The sequence below is a fragment of the Mesocricetus auratus genome, unplaced genomic scaffold (genome assembly GCF_017639785.1).
Source record: "Mesocricetus auratus isolate SY011 unplaced genomic scaffold, BCM_Maur_2.0 Super-Scaffold_4256, whole genome shotgun sequence".
NCBI classification, from domain to species: domain Eukaryota; kingdom Metazoa; phylum Chordata; class Mammalia; order Rodentia; family Cricetidae; genus Mesocricetus; species Mesocricetus auratus.
The window spans coordinates 7,991,252-8,000,517 of record NW_024429182.1 but is presented as its reverse complement, the minus strand read 5'-3'; the positions used below and the strand labels follow the sequence as shown (position 1 = coordinate 8,000,517).

Genomic DNA, 9,266 nt, shown 5'->3' with positions numbered 1-9,266 from the left:
TTTTGGCTTTGCTTTATTTATTTATTTATTTATTTATTTATTTATTTATTTGATGAGGCTATGAGAGAGAGACGGGGAGGGGACAAAGAGGAGAAGGGTGGAGTGGGAGAGCAGAAAGTGAAGAATGGAGAGAAGGGGGAGGAGGAGGAGGGGGAGGAGGAGGAGAAACCCAGCACTGTGCTCCAGAGAACTGTGAGTAGGAATCAGAGTTACCGCTACTGATCCCAGGACACGATGTGCGCATACGTCTGGACCGTGTCTAACAATGACTCGATTTAGAATTTCTAAGCTCTATCACGTAGAAAAGGGGACACCCATTCAGAAGAAACTGCCCTTCAGATTTTAAATTCCTATCTTTTCCCAGGCTAGCAACGCGCAGCAAGTCCACACAGAGGGCTGTGGCAAGGGCTCTAGCCCACAGCCACACTCCAACAGGCCACACACATCAGTCCTCGCGAACTGTACTGCGAGGCTAGCTGTATTTGGTGTGTAAGCACAATGCATAACAATTTCTATTACAGTGAAGATTATTAGGGTGTGACCTCACTGTAACTCAAGAAAGCTGTGTGTGCATAACACACACACACGCACGCACGCACGCACACACACACACACACATGCACACAGGCACACACCATAAATCTATAATAAAAATGAAACAAAATGCATCTACTTCTTTGGTGGCTGACCGTGGTGAAGAGGGAGCTTCAATTACAGAACTGCCCTTGACTAACCTCTGGGCATGCCTGTGGAGCATTTTCTTGATTGCTGATTGGTAAAAGTGCCATCTCTATTTTTTTTTATTTTTTATTTTTTATTTTTTTGTTTTTACGAGACAGGGTTTCTCTGTATTGTTTTGGAGGCTATTGGTCCAGCCCGGCCTTGAACTCACAGAGATCCGCCTGCCTCTGCCTCCTGAGTGCTGGGATTAAAGGCGTGCGCCACCACCACCCAGCTAAAAGTGCCATCTCTGAGCAAGCGGTCCTGCGAAAGCAAGAGAGCAGGACAGTAAGACAGTCAGCATCACTCCCCCACGGGTCTGCCTTGCCTCCCTGCACCCCCCATAATATCATAACTTGTAAACTGAAATAAGTGGAATAAACCCTTTCCTCCCTGGGGTGCTTTTAGTTGGTGGATTTTGGTTTTTTGTTTGTTTGTTGGTTGGTTGGTTTTTTAAATCACAGTAACAGAAAGCAAACTAGCACACTTTTCCATAATCGACTTCAGAAAAAAATTATTTATTGATGCATTTAAAAATCTTGCTAGGGCCGTTGCTAAAAAAGCCGCATTCAACCCGAGTCAGCGTGGCAGAGTCGGTGTGGTTTCTACACTCAGTCTTCCGGTCCGTGGGTCTGGGTCTGTCACCGCTCGCCTCACTGGTCAGGGTCGTCTCTGATCCCTTCCGTCAGTGTCTCTCACACCGCACGCCACGGCCGCAGCAGGCCTTAGCAGGTCTTCCACTGGGAATGCTTTCCGCATAGCTGTAAATGGTACGGTGGTACCTTTTCCTTTTGGTGCTCACGTATTTGTTGCTAGTGTGTAGGGCTACAACACGGGTCTTCAGTCTTCATTTCACATCCTGCGTCACCACTGGGCTCACTTATTCAACCTGGGTTTGTCGCTATTTTCTTTTCTTTCTTTGTTTCTTTTTTCTTTTCTTTCTTTGTTTCTTTTTTCTTTTCTTTTCTTTTTTTTTTTTTTTTGATCAGTTCCTTGGGACTGTTAACCATGTTATGTGGAGATTGGCTTAATTGTCTCTTGCCCTTCCTAGTTATGTCCCTGTTGCCTCCTCTTCTTGCCTTAACTGCATCCGTGAGAACTTCCAGACACAGCCTCAAACCAGGACACATGGAGTAGTGTGGCGCTTGCTCCGTGTGCACCCTGGGGGATGGCGTCTGCCGTTAGGTTGAAGCACAAATGGGCACTGCATTTTACCAAGTGTTTTTTTTTTTCTGAATGAATTGATAGAACCGTGTAGTCTTCTCCTCAGCTTGATAGCATTGTGTGTCACTCGTTTTCGAAGGCTGGATTAGCGTTGCATCTCCGGATTAGACCGTGTGGTTAAGGTGCATGACTCACGGACAGGGCTGGATTTTACTCACTAACACTTCATAAAGGGCTTTTGTGTGTATGTACATGACGGATACTGGTGTGCAGATTTCTTTTGATGTGCTGCCTTTAACTTGGGTACCAGTACCACTTCTATAAATGACTTAAGAAGTGTCCCTCGTCTGCTTCCTGGGATTGTTTTGAAATGGTGTCAATTCTTCATCTCTTAAAAATATATGTATTTTTTTCATTTTGTGAGTATGGGTATTTGCTTATGCGTCTGTCTGCGTACCACATGCAAGCCTGGTGTCATCAGAGTCAGAAGTGGGTGTTTGATCTCCTGGAATTACAGATACTTGTGAGCCTGTGTTGGGGGGTGGGGTAGGGGTCCTCTGGAGGAGTAGTCAGTATTCTTACCTGCTGAACCACCTCTCTAGCCCTGGTCTTCTTTATAAGTTTTATAGAATTTTACAGCGAAACTTTATTTCTTAGAGATGCTTTAATTAGTTCAGTTTGCAATTCAATTTGCTTAATAGTTGATGGGATATTTAAATTATTGCATACTAAGTGGCTTGTGGGTCTTGTATAAATGTCACACGGTCCCTTTATCTTGCAGATGTCTTCAGGGCCTCAGTAATATTCTCTGTTTCATTCCTGATATTGATAATATGTGGGTCTCTTGCTTTTTCCATCTGTCAACCTTGCTAGAGATTTGTGAGTTTTATTGACCACTCCAAAGAAGCAGCTCTCTATTTCATGAAGCTTTTCTCTATATTTTGACCACTCCAAAGAAGCAGCTCTCTATTTCATCAAGCTTTTCTCTATTTTTGTTTTATGTTTTGTTGGCTTCTGGCTTCATCTTCTCCTCTTCTTGCTCTGAGATTGTTGACTTCAGATTTTCTAGTTTATTCCTGAGAACTGTACACTCCATTCCCTGCTGCTTTAGCTCTGCTCCACAAATTTTGACATATTATATTTTAATTTAATTCGGCTCAATGCATTCTTAATTTTCCTTGTGGCTTCCTTCTTTAATCCTGGGTTACATAGGAGTGTGTTATTTAGCTTGTAAACATGTGAAGATTTTTATTGTGTTTCTATTAATGACTCCCAGCTAGATTCTATGATAGCTGAAGAATGGACTCTAAGATTTTAATATTTTTATATGTGTTAAGGCCCAGGACACAATCTATATTGATGTATTCTGTGACCACTTGAAGGCAAAGAGTATTCTACTGTGGTTGGGTAGGATGTTGGATTAACCTCAGTTAGATCATGTAGGTTGGTGGTGGCATTCATTCTTCTCTATCCTGGTGATTTACTGTCTAGTTGTTCAGTCAGTTATTGAGGTCAAGTCATCAAAATCTTCGTAGGCTCCCAACTACAATTAAGGGTTTATGTATTTCTCTTCCCAGTTGGTGTCACACATTTTTCAGGCCTGCTGTTCAGAAAGTTCATTTAGAGCCACTACATCTTCCTTGTATTGGCATTCTTATTGTATCGCTTTGCTCTTTTTCTCTAGTGGTTTCTTTTTTATTGTTTGGATTTGGGATTAAAAAAAAAGAGTTACTGAGCACATTGGAAGGTGGCAGCTGCTTGGGTAACAGATCTAAAACAGTCTAAAGGGCAGTCATGTTTTTAATCTGCTTCGGCAATCTCTATTAAAAGATTAATGGCCAAGTGTTGGTGGTGCATGCCTTTATTCCCAGCACTGGGGAGGCAGAGGCAGGCGGATCTCTGTGAGCTCGAGACCAGCCTGGTCTACAGAGCGAGTTCCAGGACAGCCTCCAAAACAATACAGAGAAACCCTGTCTCGAAAACCAATAAAAAATTAAAAAATAAAACATTAATGAATTAGACGAAATATTGATACATCAGGCTTAAGTCTGATGTTTTGTTGTTTGGTGGTGGTACACGTCTTAATCCTAGCACTCGGGGGAAGGCAGAGGCAGGCGGATCTCTGTGAGTTCGAGACCAGCCTGGTCTACAGAGTATGTTCCACAAACAAACCCTGTCTCGAAAAACCAAAAAAAAAAAAAAAAAGTCTGATGTTTTGAGCTTTTGTCTTAGACAGGATTTCTATTGCTGTGAAGAGACACCATGACCATGGCAAACATTTAATTGGGGTGGCTTACACTTTCAGAGGTTCGGTCCATTGTCATCATGGCAGGGAGCATGGTGGCAGGCAGGCACACATGATACCAGCTACATTTTGACCAGAAGGCAACGGGGGAAAATGAACTGTCGTGCTAGGTGATCTCTTGAGCAAAAGAGACCTCAAAGCCCGCCCCCCCACAATGACAGACTTCCTCCAACGAGGCCACACCTACTTCAACAAGGCCACGCCTCCTAATAGGGCCCCTCCCTATGGGATTACGGGGGTTGATTACATTCAAACTACCACAGCTTTGGTTTGTTTTCTTCCGTATTCCTCCTCCTTCCCGGGTTACTTTACAGCTATACCTTTTAGAACTGTATTTCAGTTTCTCTACATCATTTATATTGTGAATACCTACTTGTTGACTTATTTATTGGGAGTACAAGTGCCATACATGATTTGTAGGTTAGAAGACGCTTTGCAGGACTCGGTTCTTCCGCCACAGGGGTCCTGGGTGGTCTAACTCTGGTCATGAGCTCTGGCAGCCAGTACTCCCACTGACAGAGCTGTCTTGCTAACCCCTCTGGTATTTTGATGGTTTGTCTGAATCGATTCTTGTTTCTCTTTTTAAATATGTTCTAATGATTTATTTTTATTTACTCTTACGTGCATTGGTGTTTTTGCTTGCATATATGTCTGTATGAAGGTGTCAGGTCTCCTGGAACTGGAGTTACAGACAGTTGTGAACTGTCATGTGGGTGCTGGGAATTGAACCCAGGTCCTCTAGAAGAACATCCAGTTCTCTTAACTGCTGAGCCATCTCTCCAGGCCCCCGTATCGATTCTTAACAAGGTTTGGGGATTGTTACATAAACATAACAACCTACTGATATGATTTTACCAGTCTCTACATCAATTCTCTCACTTTCCTTCTCTCTCTTCTCTCCCCTCTCTCTCTCTCTCTCTTCTCTCCTCTCTCTCTCTCTCTCTCTCTCTCTCTCTCTCTCTCTCTCTCTCTCTCTCTCTCTCTCTCTCTCTCTCTCTCTCTCTCTCTCTCTCTCTCTCTCTCTCTCTCTCTCTCTCTCTCTCTCTCTCTCTCTCTCTCTCTCTCTCTCTCTCTCTCTCTCTCTCATTTTCCTCCTCCATTTAGAGCCATGCCAGGTAGTTCGCCGATATTTACTTTCACTATGAAACACAATCTAGAACGTTCTGGAATAGAAGAGACTTGTGTATCTACATTATTGCTGCTTGCTGTGTCCTTTCTTCCTTTCTGAAGCTTCAAGTTTCCTTTGAAGTCCCCCCCCCTTCACATTCAGCAAACTTTTAAAGCCATTCTTTGGGCATGGCTGCTGGTTACAAAGTCTCTGAGTTTTCGTTACCTGGGAATGAATGTCTTGCTACCTTCCCTTTATTCCCGGAGGGCGTTTTCACTGGGGATTCCGAGTCTGGGGAAAGCCTTCAGCACTTGAAGACGTTGTGTCCTTTCTTTCTGGCCTCCGGTGGGTTCGGATGACAAGCAGGTTGTCATCCAATTCATCTTTGCGTGTAGACGAAGCACCGTTGCTCTCTGGCTGCTTTTCTTAGAATTTAGCTTTCAGAACGGTAGGTATGGTGAATGCTAGCACAGATCTTTGCATGAAGGCTATGTGGCTTGGCCTTTTTTAGTGTTCTCATCCCTGTGGCCATCGCCAGCAAAGGGCAGGCTTTCAACAGGAGAGCTCTATTGGGGCTGATGGCTTGAGTGACCTCAGTGGTGCGGGGAAGGCGCGGCTGTGGGCACCACCGTGGTGGGGGGAGCGTGTGGAGGCTGCTTGCTCCCGCCCCAGCAGGCCTTCCCCACACAGACCAAGAACTTAGACACATGACCTGGTTGGGGGACATCTCACATTCAAAGCAGAGTCCATTCAGCCGCCGCCACCGCCACCCACCCCGCCGCCGCCTCCTTTGACGCTTCTTCTTCGCGTTTATTTTATCTTCTCAGTTACGTGTGTCCGTGGGTGAGTATGCGCGCACACCAGTGCAGACAGCCGCAGAGTACAGAAGAAGGCGGCCGAAGCCCGCGAGGCCCCTGACGTGAAGGCTGGGAACTGAACTCAGGCCTTCTGGAGGGGGGCGGTCCACATTCTAAACCGCTTCCACCTTCTTGTTTGAGACTGGGTCTTTCACCAAACTTAGAGCTCACTGACGTGACAAGACCAGCTGGCCAGCAAGCCCCCGGCATCCTCCTGCTTCTGGCAAACGCTTCGTCATCCGGGCCACCTCCTCACCCCTTGTCCTTGTCCCTTCATGCAGTTTTTAAGCCCCCCCCGTTACTGTGTCTATAAAGCTCTGATGATGGTTTTTCAGCCATTCTCTCCCAACTGTCCCGGTTTAGGTAATGTCTTATTTCTACTCTCTGCCCGCTGGCTCCTTCTCTGCACCTCCATCCCATTCTGTCTTTAGAGCCATCCCCAAAACGCTTTCTGTCTTTTTTTTTTTTCTTTTTGAGACAGGGTTTCTCTGTATTGTTTTGGAGGCTGTCCTGAAACTCGCTCTGTAGACCAGGCTGGCCTCGAACTCACAGAGATTCGCCTGCCTCTGCCTCCCGAGTGCTGGGATTAAAGGCGTGCGCCACCAACGCTCGGCCGTTTTCTGTCTTTTAATTGCTGTACCTTTCATTTAAACATTTCCACTTGGCTCTTTGCATTTTCTACTCCTTTACGACTTCTCCTTCTTGTCGCCCTTTCCTTCCGCCTGGGTGCTGGCACCGGTTTTGTAAGCTGACAAATAAAAGATTCATATACAGTGATGAGCTGAAACACAGATACCCTGCTAAATGACTAGATTAAGTGAAGTAATGCGTGTGTCACTCATACACTTTCCTCCTGTGGCAAGGACACAAACCCTTCCCTCAGCAATTTTCAAATAAATGCTACATTGTTACTAACTATAATTGCTGTATCGTACAATAGATCTCTTGAATTCCTCCCTTCTAAGTGAAATTTCCATCATTTGACTACCTCTTTCCTAATTCTCCCTTTCTCCACATGTATTGTCCCCTTCCTCCTTATGCCAAGACCTTCCTGGTTCTTGGGATAATGAGTGATCTTTATACTGGTACTTGGGCATTTCCCTGTTACAGTCTAAAGTCTTGATTCGTATTTAACACCCCTGTTTGAAATGGCTTTTTCTGATATCGTTGTGACAGAAAAATGGGGAAGAAATGTTACTGCAAAAAGATCAGAGGTCAAGTTCCCGTCCTGGGCTCTGTTGACATCTGGAGAAGACACTTAGGTAAACTGCAAAAGAATGGGAGGCACCCCCTTATGTGAGAGAGCACCCCCTGTGTGAGCGAGCACCCCGTGTGTGGGAGAGCACCCTTTTATGTGAGAGAGCACCCCCTGTGTGGGAGAGAACCCCCATGGCTTCTGGGAAAGGAGTTCATTACTTAGGTTTGAAATGTCCTGTCTTGAGGGATGGTGGTGGCGCACACCTTTAATCCAAGCACCCAGGAGGCAGAGGCAGGTGGATCTCTGAGTTTGAGTTCAGCCTGGTCTACAGAATGAGTTCCAGAACTGTCTTGAAAAACCAAATGGGGGAGGGGAGTCTTGTCTCACTAGTCTTTTTTTAGAGTGTATGCGTGTGCATGTGTGTGTGTGCATTGCATGTGTGTGTGTGTGTGTGTTCGCACGCATGCGCACACATGCCTATGTTGTTCCTGTATGTGTGTGCATCCATGTGTGTGAACGCAGGGATGCATGTAGAGTCCACATCACAACCTCAGATACTGCCTCTTGACAGTCGATTTCATTGTTTCTCGTTGTGTAAGCAGCCTAGCTGGCTCTGCAGGTTCCTGGGGTCCTCCTGTCTCCATCTCTCTGCCCAGCGTTAGGTGGGGTCTGGGGATTTGAACTTAGGTCCCTACACTTGAACAGCAAGTGTTTTACCCTCGGAGCCATCTCCCCAGGCCAAGCTTGAAGGTCCTGGCTCCCGTCCTGTCTTCTCTGACATGGCTCCGGTGTGGGTGTTGTCAGAAGCCAGTGTTCTAAGTGGAGAATGGGTGGGATCACAGGTACTCTGTGGTGCTTGGCTAGAGGGGAGTGGTAATTAGAGCAAAGCTGTCTGCTTTGGTAGGCTGTCCCTGGTCATTTGGCCTTTTTTTTTTTTGGTCTATAATTCCTGTTACGTCTGGGATAGCAGCTTCTTTAGATCCATGACTAGAATATAGAAGACAAAAAAATAAAATCAGTGTCATTGTTCTGTCCTGAGCTCCCTGGTCAGGGTGCAACACCCTCCCCTTTCTAGGACGTCTTATGTGTGTTTTTGTGTGGTGTCCATGGCTGGAAGAACAGATAAAAGGATGTTTACCTTATATTCTTCTCCATTTGTTTGCCTTTTAGCTACAGCACAGTCTCACTGGAATGTCATCAATTCCAGTTCTCAGTCCAAGTCACCAACATCTCTAAGTTCTAGAAGTCTCTTGCTAAGAGAATGTCTCCAGGAGATATTTTGAGTCAGTCTTCTCAGGAGAATAAAGAGGCCTAAGTGGTTTGAGCACCCTTCTGGGTAAATCTTTGGGTTTATCATTGTAAAATTAACCCCATGAAATGATGTTACATCTTGAAAGCTCAGGGGGAGAAGACAGCATTCCACTCACAATGGTTGCCTCAAAAACTCCACCATGACCAGCTGTTGGTTCTTGCCAAACCTCTAGCCGGTGCCTGATAATGTGCCCCAAAGTAGCAATCTCCAACCCCCACTTCATGTTCCAGGCTTGATATTTGATCTTCTGGAGACACAGCCTAAATTCCTGCTTTTTTTTTTTTTACCAGAGTTCAATCAGAAACAAAGCTCTGGATATTATCAATGAAGGAGGGGTTTCCTTGGTGTCCCTGGAACCACACTCTCTCAGAGGTTTCCTGTATAATACCCTTCGAAGGCAACATAGAACCACTCTGGCTGGTTTCGTCTCCAGCCCTGATGGAAACAGGCTTTCTCTCAATCCATTAGGAAAGGTGTTAGTACATGTCTCCTTGTCAAGGCAACAATAACATAACCCGTCCGTGGAAAAGCATCCTAATAAGATGGTTTTCTTCAGCAGCAAGAGGCAACTGTTTCCCTGACTCTGAACTCTGTCGTAGGGG

At 45.4% G+C, this 9,266-nt stretch overlaps 1 long non-coding RNA gene across 1 annotated transcript; it reads left to right on the top strand.

The window, feature by feature from the left end:
• Positions 1-6,243: 6,243 nt before the first annotated feature.
• Positions 6,244-8,658, top strand: LOC121134249. Its single transcript, XR_005871314.1, has 3 exons — positions 6,244-6,517; positions 7,331-7,416; positions 8,523-8,658. It is a non-coding gene; the product is annotated as an uncharacterized LOC121134249 (long non-coding RNA).
• The last annotated feature ends 608 nt before the right edge of the window (positions 8,659-9,266 follow it).